Source organism: Choloepus didactylus, chromosome 3, assembly GCF_015220235.1.
Source record: "Choloepus didactylus isolate mChoDid1 chromosome 3, mChoDid1.pri, whole genome shotgun sequence".
Lineage (NCBI taxonomy): Eukaryota > Metazoa > Chordata > Mammalia > Pilosa > Megalonychidae > Choloepus > Choloepus didactylus.
In genome coordinates, this window is record NC_051309.1 from 90224207 (window position 1) to 90250295 (window position 26089).

Sequence of the window (26089 nt, forward strand, 5' to 3'; positions counted from 1 at the left end):
GAATAAAGTTTACAGTCTTGAACAACTGCATTTCCATAGAGCCAGACTTTTCTTTTCCTATTTGCTGCTCTATCAAGCCATATATTTATAAGACTACATGAGTTGAAATTCTAATCCAATTCATGACATGCAAAAATATTTGCTGGCTTAGATCTTACAGAACAACTCTGTTACAGCAATGAGAGGGTTTTAATTGTTGGTTTGTTGTCTGCTTGATCAGTGATGCTTTTGGTTGCAAAAGAACAAATCTGTATCTTGGAATATTATTGCTTAGAAAAATCTGTTTTTATTTCTCAGAATTCTCAGACTAAGGTTACTTTAATTACCAAATTACAAATGTCACCTCCACCACTATCCAACTGTGGTTAAGATCACGTTGGGATTTTGATACACAAGAGAGTTACCTGGCAGACAGCCAGGTGCAAAATGAAAAATGTTCTCTTTCTTATTAGACATAATGTAGAATTAAGAAAGATACTTTTTTGAAAGAGTACAAATCTAATATTTGGGAAAAATGGATGCCCCTAAAATTTTTAATAATTCAACAACTGTTTTGAGAAGAAATTGCAGTAAACACCATATGCATTCACTTGCATATACAGGTTCACATACATATATAGTCACACATGCACACAAAAATTTCCCTAACTTATATTCAGATAAAAGTAGACAACCACACAGGATAGCAGGTTCATGATTAATACTGTATAGAAAAAAATAAATGGATACTCCAGATATTTGAAATATAGATGTCTTCACTGTCTGCCCTGTTGTACAGGAAGGAGCAGTCTTACATATTACACTCCCTTTCCACATCTCCAAAACCATAGATGAATGCATGGTATTGATATTGTACCCCAAAGAGTAGGGGCCATCTTTAGTTAAGGAATAAACGAAAATTCTTTCTCGAATTTGGAAAACCAAGCTGAAATGTCCTGTAGACTCAGGAGTTGAGGCTTCATTTTTGAGCATGCGCAAGATGAGTTAGTAGAGGAAATGAGACTGTAGAATGAGAAGTGTGGTAGACTGAATTATGTACCTCAGTTTATAGACATGTTCTTAATGTTAATCTGCATTCCTGTGAGTGTGAACCTGTTGTAAATAGAACCCCTTAAAGATGTTATTTTTAGTCAAGCTGTGGCCCAATGGAACAAAGGTGGGTCTTAATACAGATTATTGGAGACCTTATAAAAATAAGTGGGAAGTCACAGAACCTAGAAGAAAGGAGAGAATGGGAAGCAAGGAATCAAGCCAAGGATTGCTGGTAGCCAGCACCAGAATACTACAGATTAGGGGGAATAAAGCAAGCTTTGCTAATGTCTTGATTTTGGACTAATAATGACCCAGCAGAATCCAGGGTTCCAATGTCCTCACTGTCATCATTATCAATCCATATGTCCCCATCCCAAGTTTCCGGATCCCATTCTTTTCCAATCAATGCCTTTACTTTAACAGCAGACACCCTGAGAAGTTGAGATTTTAGTTTACACTGTAAATGTGCTACTTGCACAATAAGAGACTGCATCTGATTTTCAGAAAGCTCCAGTCTGCGGGCACAGGAAATAAGATTTTCTTTCAGGGCACAGATGGAACCCTTTACATCTGTCATACAGCATTCAAGTTTTGAATTTGAAGCCTTTAGCTCATCCCTTTCTCTTACAACTGTATCCAAAGTATCTAAGAGCAGCCAGCCAACATCATTATACCTCTTAATACTGCAAAACTCCATGAAAGTGTCGAAAACACTGTCACCCAGAGCCTCACTTCGTACTAGAGCACAATTAGGAGAATCAAATGGTGCTATTTTGCGTATTTCCTTTGCCAACTCCTGCCATGGACTGTTAGTACCCTCTTGATTATTGGAAATAGAGTCATTATTGCCTCTGAATCTAATCAGAGTAGAAAACAAATTGTAAAAGCCCATTTTAAGATTCCGTTTCTCAAGAACCACTTCCGGTACCAAGTTGTATTAGTTAGGGTTCTCCTTGGAAACAGAATCAATGAGAGATGTCTCTGATTATCAAATTGTAAAAGTGACTCACGCAACTGCGGGAGCGCACAAGTCCAAATTCTGCAGAGACGTCAACAAGCTGTCAACTCCAAGGAAGACGTCTGACGAACTCCTCAGGAAACGAACCGGCAACTTCGACGAGCTCCCCAGGAAATGCTTCACTGAGCAGCCGAAGAAGAAGTGAAGGTTCTCTAACCCTCCGGCTTATAAGCCTCCAACTGATCACCCCGACCAAATCCAGCCAATTGCATTCTCTCATTGTGGAAGGCACACCCCTTGAGTCATCAGTCAGCTGCAGTCAATTGACTGATGATCCAACAAACCGGCTGATCACCCAGACCAAATCCAGCCAATTGCATTCTCTCACTGTGGAAGCACACCCCTTGATGAGTCATCAGTCAGCTGCAGTCAATTGACTGATGATCCGACAAACCAGCCCGTTGGTTTATTAACCAGCCTCAAATATCCTCACAGCAATCGTCAGGCCAGTGCCCGCTTGACCAGACAGCTAGGACACCTAGCCAAGTTGACACATGAACCCAACCATCACACTTCCTAAACCATGAGCCAATAAATTCCTGTTGTTGAGTCAAGACCAGTTTGTGGTATTTGTGATAGCAGCCTGGAAAACTAAGGCCAGAAACAAGCAGATGCAATGATGGCAGCCTGTGGCCCTTGAAGGAGAAAGGAAGAAAGAATGTTGGTCATGTGTCTCGACTGATTTCCAGATTCAGGTCCCTTGAGACCCTCCTTACAGTCATTATATTTAATATGTCATTGTTTCTTAGGTTTAATTCCTCTGAAAGTGAAGAAATGGGTCTGGGGAATCCTTTTTCTCAACACTTGATTTACAGATTGATAAACAGAAGTTTATTGAGGTTGTAAAAAGAAAACTTGCTCAAGTTCTCATAGTGTTGTAATCAAATCTCTTCTTCATATAATCCTTAGTGTAGTCACAATGTGGTCTAAATGAATATTTATTATCAATAACAATAAAGATATCATTTGCAGAGGCATTATTTTTTTTAACACCTTTAAAACTATTTATTAATGAAACCAGGTTCAAGTCTCCACTCTGCCCCTAACCACCATGTGAATTTAGACAAACCTCCCTGTGCCTCAGTTCTCCTCGTCTTTACCATAAAAACAATAGTAGTGGCCACCTCGTAGATTTGTGGAGAATAAAGAAGTTACCACATGTACAGTCTTCATAGCAGTGATTCATTCATTAAAAACACACTTTAAATGTTACACATTCAACCATTGGAAAACTCTTAATAAAAGAAAAATAAAAAACTTTAATGTTTCTTAGTGGGCACTAATGGTAAGTAGAGAAGATTGGATTTCAGTTGACACATAGCCCACATGTCCTATTCACGTGCAGAATCTTCTGGCTCTGAAGGCAAACGTCATTGCTTCTCATGGGCAATGTCCCCCAGGGATTTGGCAACAGGCTTGGTCTGTTTATACCAGACTGTAGCTGGGGTCCTGGGGAATTTCTCTCTTGTTTACCTTTATATCTCCCTTATTGTCCCTGGGTGCAGGTTAAGGTCCACAGATTTGATTCTCAATCACCTGACTGTAGCCAATTCCTTATTCATTCTCACTAATGGAGTCCCCTGGACAATGACAGCATTTAGGTTGGAATATTTCCTCAATGATATTGAATGCAAACTTCTTTTCTACCTACCCAGTGTGGGCAGGGGTGTGTGTGTTGGCAGCACCTGCCTCTTGAGTATCTTCCAGGCCATCACCATCAGCCCCAGAAGCTCCAGGTGGGCAGAGCTTAAACTGAAAGCTCCCAAGTACACCGGACTCTTCATATCCCTGTGGGGGCTCCTCCTACATGCTGATAAATATCATTTTTCCTATATATGTGACTTGCAATTGGAGCAAAGATACCATCAAAAAGAGAAAAGATTTAGGATGCTATTCTGCTAAAACTCATGACAAAAGTGCAGACTCACTCTAGGCTTTGCTATCATTCCCTGATGCTTTATGTTTGGAGCTCCTGCTCTGGACCAGCAGCTCCATGGTTTCCATCCTGTACAGGCACAAGCAGCGGGTCTGACACCTTCACAGAACCAATATCTCCCCCAGGTCCTCCCCTGAGTCCAGAGCTACTCAAACCATCGTTTACTGCTGACCATCTTTGTATCCTTTTACATCCTCTCCTCATTCCTTCAGGGTTGGATTATCTTTTTGATAATCCCAGTTTGTAGCTGGTGACCATGGATGCACTATTTGCTATAAGTTTTCCAACTGTCAGCCCCTTTCTTCTCATGGGCCATGACTCCAGTGTATCCAGGCTCAGCTTTTCCTGCAGAAGGAATAAAAATTCCCCTAATTCAATCACATACATATAAATGATATTACTTTGCACAACATTCAGTTGCTTGTTCTCTTGGCCGTCACAGAATTGTAAACACAATCATGAAGCTTTCACGTGTTATGAAAGAGGGGCAGTCCACAACATAATACATACATTACTATATGAATGAATGTGTACATATCTGTGTGTATTTATGTGTCTCTGTGTGTGTATATCTATATATACACACATACATTCATACACAAATTATGTTTGTTTTCTATCAAGCAATAATATTTGAAAAATGTATATTAGGAAATGAAAAAAATAATAATTACAATAACAAAACATATTAACCTTAAAGTCTATTTTATCTATTTTATTTCATCTATTTATTTATATTATGTATTTCTATCCTCTTATGTGTTGATTGATTAAAATAATATGAAATATTTTTCCATTTTTCTCCTTTAATCTTTATGTTTTTGCCATCTGTTTTGAAAAAATATCCAATTGAATACAGTTAATCAATAATGTATTGCAATAGGAGAAATTTATCTGTTTGTTAATAATGGATATATTTGGAATTAAAATTATCAATTGATTGTCTTCTTAAATTTAAGAATTTATGAATGTTGTGCATAAGCTGCCATATTTAATCTGGAAACTCCACTTTTTCCCTCAGATTTCTCCTTGTTTGTAGTTTTCTTTGGAAAATAAAGGTTTTCACCTTTGTTTACTAGAGATATTGGATTTTGCAAATGGAGGTTTTAAAATGGCTGCTGTCCTCTTGGTTCCAGTTTAGTCCACACACATGTCACAAACATACTGCTCTGTATTCCATTTTGTATTATAAGAAAGAAGAGAAATGGATAATTAATACTTGTTCAGTCTCAAAATGCTGACATAGAAATCAGCAAAAATGGTAAATAAAACAAAAATTTCCAAAAAACTGAAAAGCAAGGCTCAGTAACAACAGCTCTTATTTTTGGTTATATCATTTTGTGTGGTTGACTCCATGGTGTGTTTAAAAGACACAGAATCATCATCTGTAAGTAAATTTATGAATGTTTATTCAGTGGGATATTAAGAATAGTACTGGAATGTATATTCAAGGATTTGTGTTTTTTATGAAATCTTATTGAGATATATTCACACATTATAAAATCATGCAAAGTGTACAATCAGTTGTTCACAGTATCATCATATAGTTGTCCATTCATCACCACAATCAATTTTTGAACATTTTCATTACTCCAAGAAATAGGAATAAAAATAAAAGTAAAAAAGAACACACAAAACATCGCATACACCTTCCCCCCTGTTCTAGTTTGCTAATGCTGCAGAATGCAAAACACCAGAGATGGATTGGCTTTTATAAAAAGGAGGTTTATTTGGCAACACAGTTACAGTCTTAAGGCCATAAAGTGTCTAAGATAACACATCAGTAATCAGGTACCTTCACTGGAGGATGGCCAATGGCATCCAGAAAACCTCTGTTAGCTGGGAAGGCACGTGGCTGGCGTCTGCTCCAAAGTTCTGGTTTCAAAATGGCTTTCTCCCAGAATGTTCCTCTCTAGCAAGCTTGCTCCTCTTCAAAACGTCACTCACAGCTGCACTGTTTCCTCTCTCTGAGTCAGCTCATTTATATAGCTCCACTGATCAAGGCCCACCCCGAATGTGCGGGGCCATGCCTCCATGGGAACATCTCATTAGAATCATCTCCCACAGCTGGGTGGGGCACATTCCAAGCAAATCTAACCAGCACCGAAACTTCTGCCCCACAAAACTACAAAGATAATGGCATTTGGGGGACACAATATATTCAAACCGGCACACCCCCCACCCCCATTATTCATTTACTTTTTGTCCCCCTTTGTTCTACTCATCTGTCCATACATCAGATAAGGGAATGTGGGATACAGGTTTTCACAACCACACATCCATCCCATATAAGCTATATAGTTATACGATCATCTTCAAGAATCAAGGATACTGGATTGCAATTCAACAGTTTCAGGTATTTCCTTCTAGATATTCTAATATGCTAAAAACTAAAATGGAATATCTACATAGTGCATAAGAATAAACTCCAGAATGACTTCTCAACTCCATTTGAAATCTCTCAGACACTGAAACTTTGTTTCATTTCTCTTCCCCCTTTTGGTCAAGAAAGCTTTCTCAGTCCTGTGATGCCAGGTCCAGGCTCATCCTCAGGATCATGTCCCATGTTGCGAGGAAGATCTATACCCCTGGGAGTCATGTCCATGTAATGGGGAGGGCAGTGAGTTTACCTCCCCACTTAGAGAGAGAGGCCACATCTGAGCAAGAAAGAGGTTATCTGGGGGTGACTCTTAGGTACAATTATAAGTAGGCTTAGCCTCTGTTTTGCAATAACAAGCTTTATAAGGGCAAGCCCCAAGATCGAGGGCTTGGCCTACTACAGCAGTAGTCCCCAGTACTTGCAAGAATATCAGTTGGTAAGTTTAATATTTCCAATTTTTCCCCAGTCTTCAAGGGGGCTTTGCAAATACACTTTTATTCTCTGCCCAAATTACTCTGGGGTGTGTCAGGGCTTCATGCTAACCTGTACAGACCAACCAGATCTTACCCGCTATTCAAGGTTCCATGTAATTATGGTATTTGAGTAAACTGACCATACAAGTTAAATTGTATAGCATGGTACAGAAAATAAAGAGTTTGCATCCAATAAACATTTCTTCCTTTGGTCTCACACAGAAGTCGAAGATTTAAAACACAGTCAATATCATCCTTTTTCCTTTAGTCTGGTTTACCTTAGTTCTAACCAAGTCCATTTTGTTAATATCTCTAATTAACACCTGATCTCTTTCTCAGCTTCTTTAACATTTGCTGTATAGTGTAATGATGACATTCCTAGCTACCGAACTCTGGCTCTGAGTCTCAGGTGTCACAGATACCTAAAGTTCCAGGGATTGACCAGCTTAAACACAAATAGCTCATCATCTCATAATTTAGAAATACTCTTACAACTCATGAATAGATGTGACTACTGTAATAACTTACAATCTAGGAACATAAGCCTTTCTCTGATAACCTATGTTTTCAGATTCAGTTCTCAGAGTTTGCTTATTATAGTTTGTCCATATTAGTGAGGCCTTATAATGTTTATCTTTTTGATTCTGGCTGACTTCACTCAACATACTGTCTTCAAGGTCCATTCACCTAGTTGTATACCTCACAACTTCATTTCTTCTTGCTGCTGCTCAATATTCTGCTGTATGTTTACACCACAGTTCACCATTCCGTTTCTTGGTCGATGTACTTTAGGTCACCTCCAGCCATTGTGAATCATGAATACTGCCACTAAAGACACCAGTGTACCATGTCTACTCATGTCCCTGCTCTCAGTTCTTCCAAGTATATACCCAATAACAGGGTTGCAGGCCCATATGGCAACCACATAGTTTGCTTCTTGTGGAACCACCACACTACTCTCCAGATGTGCTGCCCCAATCTACTTCCCCACAACAGTGAATAGGTACATCTCTCTCTCCACATTTTCTTCAGGACTTGTATCCCTCCATTTCCTTTTTAAACTGTTTTATTCACACACCATACAATGCACTCTGAGTAAACAATCAATGATTCCCAGGATAATCACATAATTATGCATTCACCACCACATTCTAAATGAGGACATTTCTTCCCTTCCTTATGCAAAGAAAGAGGAAAAGGAGAAAAAGATGAAGAATAAAAATATAAAAGATAGGAGAAGAAAATAAAATAAAATACAATGAAAAGGTCAGACAACAAGAACACCACCAAGAATCCCATATCCCTCTCTTATACCCCCTCTTACAGACATTAAGCTTTGGTGTATTGCCTTTGTTACAATTAGTGGAAGCATCTTACAGTGTTACTGTTAACTATAGACACTAGTTTGCATTGATTGTATTTTTTCCACTATACCATCCAATTTTCAACAACTTGCAATGATGACATTCATTTGTTCTCTCTCTTTTAAAAATTCTTGTATTTGTACATTTAATCACCATCATTGAAAACTCTAGGTTTTGCTAAGTTATACAATCCCAGTCTTTATCTTCTATCTTTCTTTCTAGTGTCATGCATGCCCCTAGGCTTCCACTTTCAACTGTACTTACACTTATCTTTGTTCAGAGTACGTAGAGTATTGTGCTACCATCACACAGTATTATGCTAACCATTTCTGGACCTATACAATCAATCTGTTTACCCTTATTTACTCATTCAGCATCAAATGCCCATTTTCTAACTTCTTTCTATCTCCTGACAACCTGTGTTCTCAACTTTGACTCTCAAATTTCACTCATCAATTTTAGTTCATGTTAGTGAGTCCATTGAGTACCTGTCCCTTTGGTTCTGATTAGTTTTACTCAATGTAATGTCTACTGTCTACCATTTTGTGTTTTGAATTTTATGTCATATCTTATTTTTATTTTTTTCTCTTACTCTCTTTCTTTACTCTTACTGATAGTCTTCATTTCTTTTCTCTTCTCCACACCTCTCTCTCCTGACTTTTCCTATCTGCATGTAGTGCTCCCTTTGCTATTTTTTGTAGAGCAGGATTCTTGTTCACAAACTCTCTCATTGTCTGTTTGTATGAAAACATTTTAAGCTCTCCCTCATTTTTGAAGGACAGTTTTGCCTGATACAGAATTCTTGGTTAGCAATATTTCTATTTCATTATCTTAAAATATATCGTTCCACTGCCTTCTTGCCTCCACGGTTTCTACTGAGAAATCCTCACATAGTTTATCGAGCTTCCTTTGTATGTGATGGATCACTTTTCTCTTGCTGCTTTCAGAATTTTCTCTTTGTCTTTGATATTTGATAATCTGATTATTATGTGTCTTGGAGTAGGTTTATTCATACATATTCTGTTTGGGGTATGCTGCACTTCTTGGATCTGTAATTTTATGTCTTTCCTAAGAGATGGGAAATTTTCAGTGATTATTTCCTCCATTATTCTTTTTACCCCTTTTCTCTTCTCTTCTACTTCTGGGGCACCCATGACATGTGCACTTCATGTTGTCATTCAATTTCCTGACTCCCTGCTCATATTTTTCTATTCTTTTCCCTATCTGTTCTTTCTTTGTGTGTAGGATTTCTAGATGTTTTGTCCTCTAGTTCCTGAATCTTTTCTTCTGCTTCTTCAAATCAGCTGTTGTATGTCTCCATTTTGTTTTCCATTTTTTATTGTGCCTTTCATTCCCATAAGTTCTGCCAATTGTCTTTTCAAACTTTCAAGTTCCTTCTTATGTTCACCAAGTGTCTTCTTTACATCCTTCATCTCTTTTGCCATATCTTCCCCCAACTCATTGATTTGATTTTTGAATTGATTTAGCATATTTGTTTAAAGATCTTTAACTAGTTGTTTCAACTCCTGTATCTCATTTGAAATGTAAGTTTGTTTCTTTGACTGGGCCATATCTTCATTTTTTCTAGTGTGATTCATAAATTTTTGTTGTCTAGGCATCTGGTTTCCTTGATTACCCCAATCAGATTTCCCCAGACTAGAATGGCCCAGGTCTCAGGAAGAGGGTGTAATCAGTATCAGGTTTCCCTGAGGATGAGACCCAGAAAGTTGTCAGACTTTCCTGTGAGGCCTCTAGGTGCTGTGCTTTTCCTACCTTTCTATCCTTGGTGGTGCTTGTTAGCTCACAGTTCCCCACTGGCATAAAAAATTGCATTGCCTTTAATTCTCAGTAGACCCTGTCCTTGCCTGGGGCTGAGAGTGTCAGAAGCCAAGCTTAAGCTTTTTTTTTTCCCCATGTCCTAGGAGTTTTCTGAGGGAGAGCAGCCTTTTGAACTGGGCCTCGCCTCCCCCTTTTCTTAGGGAACATAAGCCCTTTGGGGATTTGTCTCCTACACTTCATTTCTTCCTTTGACTCTCTATCTTAACTCCACCCTTGCCAAGGCCAGCACTGACAATTGAAAATACCTGAGGCTTTCTCTAATAAGGTACTTAGACTGAGAGGAAAAAAAAAAAAAAAAAAACAGGAAAAAAGAAAGAAATCCCCTTGTAAGAGCCAGTCCCCAGACCCCCAGTTGCCAGTCAAGAACTGAAATTGGTGCCCAGTTCTGTGTGCCCCTTTTCTTGGAATACAGCCCTTTTCCAGTATTCTGAGTTCAGCCAATTCCAAAAGCCTGTTTTTATTTATTTATTTATTTGTTTTCCATCAGCCACACTTCCTCTCTGCTTGGAGGAGACTCCATATTCCTTTCTTGTTTGCTCTGGGTTTATCTGTTATCATAGCTTGTATTCAGTAGTCCAAATTTGTTCATTAAAACTGCAGTTGGAGCTTGGGTGAACTACCTTCCCTTCCTTCTGGTAGACTCCCTCTTTTTCCCATAGGGAAGTCTTCCAACTCAGCCTGCTGTGCCAGTGAGGGAGGGGCACAAGCTCTGCAGTTTGGGGAGCTTTACTTACAGTTCTTATGGTACAATCTCAGCTCTTCCACCCATTCCAGACTAGTGTATGATGTTTTTCCGATCATAGATGTCCCCCAACAGTTGTTCCAGACTATTTACTGGTTGTTCCTAGCTATATTCTAGTTGTTCCAGAGGACTAACTAAATTCCACACACTCCTATGCCATCATCTTTCTCCACCTCCCGAGACATGACTCTTAGTTAAAATTTTGCTTTTAAGCATTGAGAGTATTTTCTCTTCAGATTTCCAGTGAACAAATTGCTTTTCTGATGGGTGGTCTGTTTTTTAAAATATTCTGGAACATTCATTCACTATGAAAAATATGGCCTTCCATGATCTCACCCAAGCTGTATTTCTAGACTTATTTGTACCATTTATGTTTGCATACCCTATGCTCTAACCACACTGGGTTAATTAATCATTGCACTCTGAATATGCTCAGTTTTACTTTATAAAAATTTATTCATTTCTTATATACATTGCTTATAATGTTTCTCTTTTGTAGATCAGAAGTTCTTCACACTGGTTGCATATTAGAAGTCCCTAGATAAATTTAAAAAATAAATACTAATGCCCAGACCCCCAAAGGTTCCTATTTAATTGGTTGTGGTATCAGTATTTTCTCCCTAGCTAATTGAAGCAAAATTTACATGCAATAAAATGCATACAATTAAATATATGGCTTGATGAAATTTAACTGTGCATAGATATGTAATCATCACCACAATTAGGACTTAGTTCCATCCCCTTAAATACTTTCATTGTGCCCCTTTATAGTTGATACCCTCCCTTGACACCCAGCTCCAGGGAAGCACTGATCTGCTTTCTGTCACCATAGTTTTGCCCTCTCTAGAACTTCATAGTAATGGAAACATAGAGTATGTAGTCCCTTAGGTTTGACTTTTTCTATTCAACATACATTTACGTTTCTGACATTCATTCATGTTGTTGAAAACCTTGATATTTTGTTCTTTTTAATTGCTGAATAGAATTCCATAGTATGGATAAACCACAATCTGTTTATCTATTTACCATTTGACAGGCAGCTGAACTGTGTCTAGTTATTTTGTTATTATGAATAATGCTCCTATGGATATTTGCATACAGGTCTTTGTGTGGACATGTGTTTTCATTTCTCCTGGAGTAGGATTGCTGGGTCACATGGTAAATATGTTTTTACCTTTATAGATACTGACATACTGTCCAACACAGTAGCTGTACCATTTACATTCCTACCTGCAATGTATGAGAGGTCCAGTTGTTCCACATCTTTATCAGTATTTTGTATTATCATATTTTTTTAACTTTAGTCATTCTTAGGTGTATGTAGTGATATCTCAGGCATCAGTATTTTTAGCTCAGCATTAATTCAAGCATTAGTATTTTAAAAAGTGTTCCCTGGTGATTCTAATGTCAGCTAGGATGAAAATGACTATCCTACAATGTCCTTTCATATCACCTCTCAATATTTAAATTTTACCCATTTTTCAGATGCCATCTGCGATGCCAACTTTTCTGCAAAAATTTTTCTCATCCAAGACAGGAGTAATTGCTTCCTTCCTGAAACCCTGTATCACTATTACTTGGTGCTTTTTCCTTCACATTGTAGTTATGCATGCATGCAATTATCAAACCTGCTAGACTCTAACGTCTTTGAGGTCAAAGACTATTTTTATACCTTACCTTTGTAGGCTTTAATGGATATTTCTTGAATGAGTTATGACTATTTGTAATGTTTGCTTCAATTTAATGTAGCAGAATGACTATATTAATATCACAGACTCTGGAGCCAGACTGTCTGCATTTTATTAGCAGCTCTGTACCTTATTAGCTCTGTGATATTAGGCAAGTTAATTAATCTCTCTGTACTTCAGTTTCCTTATATAAAAATGGAGCTACAAATAATACCTAACTCAAAGGGTGATTTTGATAATTAAATGAATTAATAGTCATATAGCATTTAGAATAGTTCCCAGCACATAATAAGCAGTATGCAAGTATTAGCTATTATTTAGAATCTGTATGTGCATGTTTGCTATATGTGTATAAGAGGGGTTAGAATAAGAGAAAAAGAGCAATATTAGAAAGAAGAGGGCAGCCTAAATGAAAAGAAAGAGACCAGGATTCTTTCTAAAATATTGACTTGGGACAAATTGAAAATCAAATATCCTTTACCTCTCATTGGTCCAGCTTTTCCATTTTTAGGCCATCAATGTTTTGTCCAGTAGGGCTTTGTGGTCTGCTGAATGGTCCCCCTGCCTCAAGGTCAAGCACCATCTGCCCAGCTGATGTCTGATTCTAGAGATTCTTACCCTTCATCAGGCTGCTCCCCCTCAATATTTCATCAAGAGCTAGTTCTCATCTCTAGCCAGTAGATTCAGCTTTCAGTCAAGTTTTTCAACTGAGTTTGTGACTGGCTGTTTGTTGTTTGTAAACAGTAGATAACTGGGTTTCCTCACGGCTGGAAGCATTCTTTTTATCATTGCCCAGTTAATATTGTCTTCCTAGTAGAGAATAAAATTTTCCTGAGAATAGTGATCCAGTCCTCAAAGTTATCTTCATGGTCAGTAGGGTAATACTCCTGTCTTAGTTTGCTGGAGCTGCTATGACAAATACAATATAATGGGTTGGTTTAAACAAGAAGAACTCATTGGTTCACAGTTCGGAGGTTAGAAGTCCAAAACCACGATGTTGGCAAGGCCATCCTTTCTCCTGGCACGGGCAGCATTCTGTTGATGTCAGGCCTCATCCCATGGCAAAGCTCTTGGTCTCCTCCTGTGGCTTTTTCTGACTTCTAGCTTCTGAGTCTTCTGGATTCTCTGACTATGTCCAAATTTCCTCTCTTTATAAGGCCTCCACTAATAAGGATTAAGATTGGCCACAATAATCTTAATTCAATTTGGCCACACCTTGAGTAAAAACAATTATCTTCTAAAGGTCCTATTTACAAATGGGTTCACATCTACAGGAACATGGATTAAGACTAAGAATACATCTTTCATAGGGCATGTGATACATACCCCAACAGTGACTATATCCTATCCCTTTACTAATTTTTCAGTCAAAAAGTCTATTACATACAAAGAGGAAACACAACCAAGATAATCATATCGACTAACATTTCTTGGGTTATTGCAATGTACTAAACATTGTACATAAATTGTCACACCAAATCCTCAGTACAACATTACAAAGTAGAAACTGTTCCTTTTTCCAATTTATGAAGGAGAAAACTGAGACTCAGAGAGGTTAAGTAACTTGCCTAATGTCATAGTGCCAGTAGGAACCCAAACTGTACTCATTCATTCATTCACTATGATACCAGTACCTAGATGTACTACTTTTACCTCTAGCAGAGGGAACACATTGTTTTACAAAGCAGCATAAATACTGGTCATCTGTAAGGATTCTCCTTGCCTGTCCCCTCTTTTTTCCCTATGGGTCTTTTATCAGAAGTGAAACTAGAATATTCATGCAATATAAAGCAGTCAGCAGTAAGAAAACTGCTGCTTGACAGTACCTCCTTGAAACAATTTCCCATATCAGTGTTTTGACTTACTTCATGGCATTAGACAGAGAAAAATAGGAGTTTTCAACTTAAGATAGTTGTGCTGAAGGAAGTAGTGCAGATTTAACTTCCAAACCTACAAAGAAAATTTCACAATGATCTTAACCGTAGATTTTGGGTAAGCATCTCAGAGGACTTTAACCCAAATTACTTTTGGGAAATACATAAGGATGATTTTCCTTCTACCAACCATTCAGACATCAATGCTTAAAAGTGCTCCAACGTCTTTAACATGGAATCAGTGCCATCACTGGAAATTTCGTTAGGTTTGCTTCTCAGGAATTTAACTAGGAATTTTTTATTTATTTCACTTCTCTTCCAAATAACAGTGTATCTTTTCTTTGATGATAGGGAAGAAAGTGGGTTTTGTCCATTCCAGGGATATATATTTTCAAAGGAGCTGATTAGGATGATTTCTAATTGAAATAAATAAAATATTCCATTGGCTCCTGGAAACAACAGCCTGCTTATACTCTGATTGTATTCATGTTGTGGTAGGAAAAGAACCACTGGGGTTATTTGAAGTTTTACTGTTGCTGTCAGGGTGGGGGACAGAAAACATCACCTTCAAGGCTGATCTCTCAGAGAGCAGCTTTGAGTGAGGTGACATCTTTCTTTACATACTGTATCTCCCGAGTCTGGAGACATGAGAGGGGATTTCCTTTTTCAAACATTGGGTATTTGCAGCCACCCTATGGTGCAGATGTTCTCTGGCTCCTCCTGGCAGGGTGTGGCCACTGTATGGCACACAGTGCCTGCTGTTCTCACAGCTCTCCAGGAGCCAGGAGATCGCTGCAGGATTGGAAGATGGTGCTCATGAGGCCTGGGCTTCCAGTTCGATCCAGGTGTACACCACTCACCTTTGCACACAGGAAAGCTTTGTCTCTTGGCCTTGGTTTGCACCTAGCCACTGCCAGCCATTCTCCAGATGGATCAGAAAGAGAACTGGGTGAGAATATGTTGATGAATGAAGGATTCATTTTTGCAATAGGAAAAGTTTATAATAACATCCTTATAGATGTGGGCAAGTGGGTGGTAATTAATAGGAGGCAGGCACCCAAATCAAAACAGGAATGTCACTAAAGTTTCTGCTATGGACACAAATCCAAAGAGGCACCACTTTTATAACCATGCTGTCCAGGGGGAAAACAAGGAATTCAATTACACATAATAATGCCTAATATGTGCCAGGTTGCTGAGTGGGGAACTCAGGTGAGTCTTTATCCTCAAAGAACTTAAAGTTTTCTAGGAAGTAGAAATTAAACAAGAATAAAGATAACTGTAACATGAGAAAGCATAAGGTAAATCAAGAAAAGATACAAAATGCCAAGGGGGTTGGGAGTGAGAGATCACAATTACAGAATATACCATTGTGTCATTATCCACAAAATCATGGGCTTTAGGGGAAGTTGAACCCTTGTCCATCTTCAGAGGATTTAAGCTGATTAGTGAAACCAATCATGGGAATCTCGTTACCCTCCCCTGTGATAGTCTTATTACCCAACTCAGGCCATAAGACATGACTGGGAGATGAGGGGACCTCTAAGAAATATTTCCTTAAACCTTAGCAAGAGTGAGAATAGATCCTGTTTTTCCCTTTGGATGTTGCCATGGCTGAATATGATGCCTGGTACTGGGACAGTCATCTTGACACCAGCCTGGGGAAAAGCCAATACATGGAGGACCATGGGGTAAGAGAATTTCAACGAGTTGGAATTGGATTCTGTTACTTGCAGATAAATGCAATGGGAAACAAGTTGCATTCACCCAGTGGGAGTGAGAAGAATGTTATGAAAAAGCTAATATTCAAATGAATATTAAAGTGATAAGTGAAGTACAGAGAGTAAAATGTTTTAGCTGATAGGATTGGGCAGGGAGGATGCTGCAGGATAAGAAAAAATCAGGAAGAAAGGTACAGGGATTTGAATGTTTCAAAGTATGTTCATCCAGGCTGGAATTTGATATTTCCAGGTGTGCTTCACATCATTGTACAAGGGATATGGATTATTTACAGGCAAGATATCATTAAAGTGAATATTTAAAAAGGAAAAGAACCAGATACATGGGTCATAAAAACATATAAATTATAATAAAAGTACAACACTTGCAGAAAGAGATTGAAGAGAAGGGAAATAAGTACAGCCATGAAGATAAAAAAAAAAATCCTACAAAGCTATGAGGTTTGAATATGACTTTCAAATTTCTGGTAATCAAAATGGAAAGGAAACCTGATTAATTACAGAGGCCTCACTGCACATGTGGAGAAAGTATGCATATACCTCAGGAGTATTTATTTATGTGAATATTTATATAGGGAAAATGGCAAGTGCAACTTTGAAAGGTTTCAAAGTTTTTTTCAACTAAAAGTCCTGAGTTTAAAAGCAGGAAAGGCAAGTTGGGCCATAATATGGAGAGATTTGGACAATAAGGTAAAAATTTTGGAATTCATTTCATAAGCAATTGGCAAATGTGGAGGAGTTTGAATGAGGAGAAATATGATCATAGCTGATCTCCAGAAGAGTTTAATCTATTAATGGCCTGTGAGTAGCATTGGAAGAAGAATACCACAGAGACAGAGAGGAAAGGAAACAAATTAATATAATTTTGAGTAGCTATATACCAGGAATTATTTGCGGTGTTTTAATTAAGTATGACACCTAATTTTTAAAAATCTATTGAGATGATCACATTCCTTTATTTTATATTCTTTTATACCATAAATGTGAATTACATTGATTTTCAAATGCTAAACCAACCTTTCATTCCTGCAATAAACTCAACTTGATCATAATGTATTAATGTTTTTTTATATTTTTTTATATCACCTGGATTGAATTTGTTAATACTTGTCTAGGATTTTTACATCTGTGTTTATAAGAAAGATTGTCTTGTACTTTACTCATAATGTCCTTGTCATATTTTGGGGTTAATTTATAGTAGCCTCAAAATGAGATGGAAAGTATGTTCTAGTTTGCTAATGCTGCCGGAATGCAAAACACCAGAGATGGATTGGCTTTTATAAAAGGGGGTTTATTTGGTTACACAGTTACAGTCTTAAGGCCATAAAGTGTCCAGGGTAACAAATCAGTAATTGGGTATGTTCGCTGGAGGATGGCCAATGGTGTCCGGAGAACCTCTGTTAGCTGGGAAGGCACGTGGCTGGCATCTGCTCCAAAGTTCTGGTTTCAAAATGGCTTTCTCCCAGGAGGTTCCTCTCTAAGCTGCAGTTCCTCAAAAATGTCACTCTTAGTTGCACTTGGGATATTTGTCCTCTCTCAGCTTCTCCAGAACAAGAGTCTGCTTTCAACAGCCATTTTCAAACTGTCTCTCATCTGCAGCTCCTGTGCTTTCTTCAAAGTGTCCCTCTTGGCTGTAGCAAGCTTGCTCCTTCTGTCTGATCTTATTTAGTGTGCCAGTAATTTAATTCAGACCCACCCAATAGGCGGGCCCACACCTCCATGGAAATTATCTAATCAGAATCATCACCCACAGTTGGGTGGGGCACATCTCCATGGAAACACTGAAAGAATTACAATCTAATTAACACTAATAGGTCTGCCCACACAAGAGTACATCAAAGATAATGGCATTTGGGGGGACATAATACATTCAAACTGGCACAAACTATTTACTCTTTTTCTATTCTTTAGGGAAGTTTGTGTAAAATAGGTGCTGTTTCTTCCTTAAATGATCAGAAGAATTCACTGTTTAAGTCATCTGGGCCTAAGATTTCTTTAAAGGAAGGTTTTAAATTATAGATCTATCTGTTTTGGTGAGGTATATTTTTCTAGCATTTTGTTCATTTCCTCTAAATTATCAAATGTATTGGCATAAATATGTTTGTAATTTTTAAATTTTATTTTATTTATCTTTTTACTGCTGTAGGGTATACAGTGATGTCTCTTTCCTCATAATTGACACTGGTGATTTTTGTCTTCTCTTTTTCTTGATCAGTCTTCCTGGGATTTGTCAATTTTATTTTCATTCAAAGGTTTATTTTTCAAAAGTCTAACTTTTGGCTTCTTTATTGTCTCCTTTTTGCATTTGTTTATTTCATTAACTTCTTCTTATTATTTGTACTCTTCTACTTCCTTCACATGTAATTTTCTGCTTTTTTAACTTCTTGAGATTAATATTTAGATCATTCATTTTCAACTTTTCTAATAATGCATATGAGGCTATAAATTTTCCTCTAAATACCATTGCAGATATATCTCACAAGTTTTAATACGTTGTATTTTCTTATAGTCTAAAAATATTTTCTGATTTCTATTGTGATTTCTTCTTTGACACATGAATTATTTATACATGCACTGTTTAATTTCCAAACATTTAGGGGTATAAAGTTCTCTCATTAACAATTTCTATCTTAATTCCATTATGATCAGGGAACATACTCTGAATGATTTAAATCCTTTGAAATATGCTGAGGTCTGATTCATGACAAAGCATATGGTCAAATTTGATAAATATTCCATGTAAACTGGGAAAGGATGGGCAAAGTACATTTATTAGATGGTGCACTCTCATGCTAATTAGTTTAAGTTTGTTAATCCTGTTGTTCAGTCTTCTATATTCTTATTGTCTTTTGTCTGTTTGTTCTATCAGTTACTGAGAGGTTAATTCTGGTGTCCTACTATGATTGTGAATTTGCCTGTTTCTCCTTTTAGTTCTGTCAAGTATTGCTTTATAAATTTTGAAGCTATGCTATAAGGTGAAAAAAAAATTAGAATTGTTACATCTTCTCAGTGGATTAGCCCTTATATCTGTATGACATGTCTTTGTTCATCTCTAGTTGCACTTTAGGTCTTAAAGTTTACTTTGTCTGATTTAGCTTCCCCAGTTTCTAGCTGTGTCCCTTGTAAGCAGCATATATTTGATTTTCTCCCTCCCTTCCCTGCTGGGTTTCAAAATTGTTTAAGAAATGTGATCTCTGCTTTCCTTCCATTTTCTCCCTGTGAGAATGGGAATTCTTATCCTATGCCCATCTCTCCTTTGTGTATTAGAAGCAGATATCTTGTTCTGTAGGTTTCTCAGATCCATGGACAGAGGGGATTTGTGCTCCAGGACACTTTACACCCATAACCAAATTTGCTGAGACCTTGTACTTAGCATCATTATGGAAATAACTTAAGGCTTTTGGGATGTTGTGATGGAAAGAATATATTTTGTATATGGAAAGGACATGTCTTTTGGGGGTCCAGATGTGGAGTGTGATTGTTTGGAGCAGTGTGTACTTCAGAAAAGCATGTCCTTAAACTTAATCCATTCCTGTGAATGTGAACCCATTGTAAACAGGACCTCTTGATGAGGTTACTTCAGTTAAGGTGTGACCCACCTCAATCAGGATGTGTCTTAATTCTATTACTGGGGTCCTTTATAAGCAGAATGAAATTCAAACATAAAGAGAGAAAGCTACAGAGGGAGCAGCTACAAAGTAAACATCAATGAAACCTGGAAGGGAAGGGGGAAACCAGTAGACACTGCCAAGTGCCTTCCCATGTGACAGAGGAGTCCAGGATCGCCAGCAGCCTGTCTTCAGGAAGAAAGCATCATCAGATTTAGACATTTTCATAGCCTCAAAATTGTAAGCTTGTAGGCTAATAAATTCCCATTGTTAAAAACCAACCCATTTCATGGTATCTGTTATAAGCAGCCTAGGAAACTAAAAACTAGCCTTACTCTGCCTCTTCTCTATGTGAGTAAAACACCTTTCCATCAGAGCCTGTGTGAGCCATGTTTTTGCTGGTGATGCTGACACCTGTATTGGAGTGGCTTGACATCTCTTTAGGTGTCTCTCCTTCTGACCGATGCTAAACTCCTTAATAATTGAAAAGCTCCTAGAAAACAATAAGTTAACGGGAAAGGATAGTAAAATGGGCAAAGGTTGTGAGCAGACAGTTTAGTGTAAAGGAAATTCAAATGGCAATTAAATATAAAGAAGGCTGCTTATTATTCTTAACATCAAGAATACAAATTAACATTTATTATATCATAGTTACATATTATTTCATACTAATAATATTTCATTATGGGATTTTTTACATCAATTCCATTTCTTGGAATAAAACTAGAAGCAAATTGGTGGAAAGAAAGAAGATTAAGTTTATGTTTTCATGCATTTCACCTCTTAGACCTGTCCACACTCCCTTAAAATACAAATATGAAGCAAATTTTTAATGAGGCTACAGTTACTCTCTCTAATAGCATAAGGTTTATTGTGAGCCCCAGCTTAGGTATCAACCAGATAATAGTCAGAAAGCTTTGGGTTTCTGAAGTGGCTATTTCCTGGCCTAGAGATGAAAATTATGGCGGGACATCATGTTTTTGGAAAGGCAGCAGAACAGCACTACCTGGCAGTGAGAGAGTGCTGGCACTCCTTAGGTTTTCAGGGTAAATAGGCCTCAAGGAATGGTCCTGGCTTTTGCATTGATCCCTCTTCTCCTTTATCCTGCAAATAGCCTGTCTCTGACAAGGACTCAGGCTCTATTACAGCTTAAGAGTACAGAAGAAAGAGTATGAAACAGGTTGACTTTAAATTGCTGTGATCATTTTTTAAAGGAACCAAAAAAACACAGCAGATTCCCTAACAATCAGCTCCCAGAAGCTTGTCACATGAAATAGCGCTCCATCAGTGGCTGGCAGTGAGCCAAAATTTGCATGGAGGGGCAAGCAATAAAATAGAAATCACATTTTCAAGATTTCTTTTCCCTGCTACTCTGGATGATATTTGATTAATGGACTGCATTTATTTTAAAGGTGTGATTGCACACATGCTACCTATACTACACCACTGTGCAGTTGGCAGAGAGAGAGAAAGCTTGTTACAAATTCTGAACCACAGCAGGATGCTAGCACATCATTAATATGCTTAGGTGAAGATATCTGTCTGTTGTCTTATAATGCTATTTCATTTATATAGTGCTGGGACTTGATGGATATAAGAGACTCCATTCCCAGCTAGAGAATCCCTAAATAAAACTAGCAAGTTATTGCAGAAGTAATCAGACAGAGGAAAGGAGTTCAGGTTTTTGTGTCTCTCTCTATAAGGCCAGTTCTTGAGTTTCATTCAAATGTCTCTCCACATGGACTAGTTTAACTTATACCTGTCTTCTCTCACGGACAGTTCCAGTGTCAATGAGTCCTACAGCACTGGAATCTCGAGATGCTCCACTTGCAAATGCACCTGTTTTTACTTTCTTTTTGTTCCTCTCTTAATTCTGTTTAATTTGAACATGAAGCTTACTGCTTCTGGTTTTACCAGCTTGAAAGCAGGCTTGAGGGAATAAAATCTGCTGTGTGGAGTCCAGCTGCTTATGGATGTTTGTATACAGATCTGAATATCTTGTATACAGATGTGAATATCTTGAAGTCATCATTTCACTCCCTATTTCTAACCTTCTTTGCAAGGAAACACCCAATTCCTTAGCATGACTTGTAGAGCATTTGAGCCACCCACCCACTTCTTTAGCTACAATCCTGTACTTTTATTCTAAGCATAACAAATTCCTTGTTGCTTCCTATCTTAGCTTCCTAGGGCTGTTGTAACAAAGTACCACAAACTGGGTGGCTTAAAACAACAGAAACTTATTATCTCACAGTTCTGGAGATTAGAAGTCCAAAATCAGGATGCTGGTGGGCCATGCTCCACCTGAAACCCATGGGGAGAATCCTGTTTACCTCTTTCAGCTTCCGGACTTTGCCAGCAATCCTTGGTGTTCCTTTGCATTACTCCAATCTCTGCATCCTCCATCTTCACGTGGCCTTCCCTCCTGTATCTCTCTCGCTCTGTGTCCGAATGTCCCTCTTCTTGTGAGGACCTCAGTTACATCAGATGACATGTCACCCCCACCCCCCAATCCAGTTTAGTCCCATCTTAACTAATCACATCTTCAAACACCCTATTTCCAAATGAAGTCACAGTCATGGACCAGGGGACTTGAACATTCCTTTCTGGGGGACACAATTCAACCCATAACACTTCCCCAAACACTGCACTGCTCTGTGCTGTCTCCTTCCTTCTGCCTGGTCTGGAAGGAACTTCCTCTCCTTCTCAACATGATGACTTCTTCCCAAGGATTTGTTCATCTATGAAATCTTTCATGAATCTTGTGCACAGTTGCCCTCTTTTCCTTTCGTGTTTCTATTTTATGTTTCTGACACCACTTACATCATACAATGATTTAATTCTGTACCTCTAACCAACCCTCTAGACCATGATCTCCTACAAGGGAGGGAATGTGTTTATCATCATATTTCCAGTGCTAGCACAGTGCCTGGAAATGGTAGACACTAAATAAGGGTGAATTGTATGTGTATCCTAAGAACTTGGAAGATATTTGTGGTGGGATGGAGGAACCTGTCAAACAGGCCATGTCAGAAATATCAAATTGTGTCCTCGAGATTATGAGAGAATCTGTTTGTGGTTAGAAGAATTCCTAAATATTACTCTCTAGTTACTGAATTGAAACCTATTGCTGTCAGGTCCTCCCTATCCTCTTCTAAGAATGATCACAGCAATTCTGTTACTTAGATAAGAGGCTCTTAACCTGGGGTCCCTGGGCAGGGATTGCAAAGTTGAAGGCTCACTAGCTACACTGAGCTACCAAATATGTTTTATCTATCCTATGTTTTTAAAAATATTTAATTAGCTATGAACATTCAAAACTCCGAAAATTTCACATGTAGATCTGAATTTCTAGCTTGTCTTAAAGGCAAGTGGACATTCTTACATGGCAAAAATCAGGTGGATGTATCCTGCCCATGACCACAGATCCACCGCCCTCATCTCATCTGCCTATTCCATTATGTTAAATGCCACAAATCCATGAAATTATGTGGAAATTTAGTCATAATATTAACTCATAAGTGTGAGCTTATGAGAAGTTTTGAAAGGAAAACATCCTGAGTTTTCATCATAATTTCAAAGAGAGACATGGACCTAGAAAAAAATTAAAACTAATTAATCTGGTGAAAAAATTTAGCAAAAGAGAGAGAAAGCAATTGAGTACTACCAGCAAATAGACATCAAAAAGTATAATTGATTTTTGTCACTGACTCTCAGTGTTTGGGTGGGAAACTAAGTGCATTTTGAGTGATGGAGAACATTTTGTTAACTCCACATGGCTAATAGAGTTGAAAACACACACACACACACACACACACACACACACACACACACACACTGAAAAATATACCAACTGAAGAAAAATAGCATAACCAATTTCAGAAATGCCACTCCAGTGATTTTTAAATATTAAATATTATAAGTAGATACTTAAATGAGTGAAAAGTGCTAAGGTTAGAGGATGATCCATAGAATCATTACATAATTCAAGTCCATTGTACTTGCATACAATTTACAAATGAATCTGTAATTCCCATTTTTCCTGAATTTGATCTTGGTTTCAGACAGTCACAAACACTTGATATTAATTGAGTACAATTTCATTCTGTTCATCCTGTTACTTTCATTGTAATTAGGGTAAGACTTCTAAACATGAAACTGGAATTGGCTTATTGTGTTTTATCATTGTACTTTAGCTTACTAGAAGAATTCCTGTTTTCTCCCCATCTCTGAATATATTTAAGAGGGAGCCTAATATTTTATTAATTTGGTCTCTGTTTGATCTTCTCTATTTTGATTTATGTTATATGATTCAGGGAGAATAAACTCTTTTCTTTTGCTATTTGTTTTCTGAGAGTCCTACTGACCAGAGATTTTGATAAATGAATATCTGTCATTGAATTAAAACATGTAATGAACCTTAACAGGAGATTTAGAACCCACTCTCCCTGCCTATAGGTTGATAAATTCTAAGTAGGTAGATATAAAAAGTAGATTATATTTGAAGAAAAGGATAATCTAACACATTCCTCAGTAATTTGATTCATTATTATAAAATCTTTACTGCTACAAAATTCTTCTTTGTATTAAAGACAGAATCATTCATGCCAAAGATAAAGCCAATTTCCTCATTAATTTATAAGTGTTATATATGATCCTGTCATTGTGTCATTTACATTAGTTGAAAAAAAAAAACTAAGAATTCAACTAGAAATTTCTTATGGCTAAAAAAAATACTAGGGAACTGAATTCAAAGACTTAAGAAATCTTAAGAATAAAATGGAAGATTGTTAACTAATTGCTTTACCTGCAATATTTCCCTTGACATCAAACACTTAGTGCAATTAAAAAAATTAAAAGATATTTATTTCTGGCTTTAAGTTTCATAAAATAACAGTGTGACTTGGATATGATATTGATTGATTTTTCTTGGAGATGTATAATTTAGTTTTATGATGAATTTGGTAATGGAACTTGTCAAGTGGCATTGAAACACTCTATTAGTTCCTATTAGGTTTACCATGCTGATCTAAGACAATGGGAATATTATATGCTTAATAATGCATAGTCCCTGGGGATTAATATAGAAATTATTACATTTCAAAAAAGTTGCTACCCTATATAATACTCTACCCCTTGAAATCATTATTAAATTGAGGCATACCTGCTATCAAAATCCATACCAACTCTTTAACCTTTTAATATTGACTTTTCCAAAAGGTAGGTGGTTTGAATTGGCCAGACATGGGATTTCTTGTGCCATAGTGATAGTGGTACCCTCAGATGGTGCCCTCCAGGGACCACAAATAGAACACCTGAGTATTCTGTGGTCATATCTGCTCTTAACTCATGCATGCTGCTTACTATATTTCATCAAATCTAAGACTTCTCCAGTTATAAGTCACACTAATAGTTTATGTTCCATTAAGTAAAAAAGGCTGCCAATTAAACTAAGTCACGTCACTGATTATAAGGCATCTCTGATTCAGAGATGTTAAAATGTGAAAAGAAAGTATGTCTTAGAATCAATGAGAAAAGTTATTACCTATACTCTTCAAGATCTTCCCTCCAGAGACTTCTCATTTCTCTACCTGAGTCAGACAGTTGTGGAAAATGATAAAGTGACCATGTCTATTGAGGACAAATGCTGGTATGAAGAAAAGGGGCCTTCTTTTGTGTCAACTATTAATAAGGGAAAAGCTAGTAGGACTTTTCAATTACTAAAAGACACATTTCTCAGTCTGAGTGTTCTCCAGAAAGGTGATAAGTAAAGTCAACTATATATAACAGGACGTTCTGAATAGTAGACCTCTTCTTCATCTTCAGTCAATATAGGCTTTGATTGTTCAGACGCTATAGATCACTTCTAGGGAGTCCATATGGTTCCAGAGCCCTTGGGCCATTGCACTGAACTTTATCAACATAGCTGTTGAAGCAGCTCTCCTGTGCAGGCACATTGCATCTCTAAGTGATGCAAAATTATGGTGCTAAGTGTCGCATATCTGTGTGTGTGAGTGTGTGTGTGTAAACATACAGAGCTCTATATCTAATGTCTTTGTTGTGAATCAGGTACTGTTATGATTTCATGCATTGTATCAGTCATCAGGCATTGTTTATACATTTTATATATATTTAGTCTTAGTCACAGCAAGTGAAATGGGTACTAATAAGTCTGTTTTATAAATAAGACTCAGGTTTCATGAGTAACTGGTGAATCTAAGACTCAAACCCAGATCTCTCATGTTTCAAAGCCAGTTTTTTTTTCTTTTTGTAAACTACTATGATGCTTCTCCCAGATCCATCACATTTATTTTTATTTTTAATATTTATTTTGTTACTGTTGAATTTATTTATTTTTACTCAATCTGGTTCCAAAAAAGCCTTAAAGGTGGTATA

The 26089-nt window shown here is 37.4% G+C and overlaps 1 pseudogene; it reads left to right on the top strand.

The window, feature by feature from the left end:
• The first annotated feature begins 3439 nt into the window (after positions 1-3439).
• On the top strand, positions 3440-4233 carry LOC119530342 (annotated as a pseudogene).
• The last annotated feature ends 21856 nt before the right edge of the window (positions 4234-26089 follow it).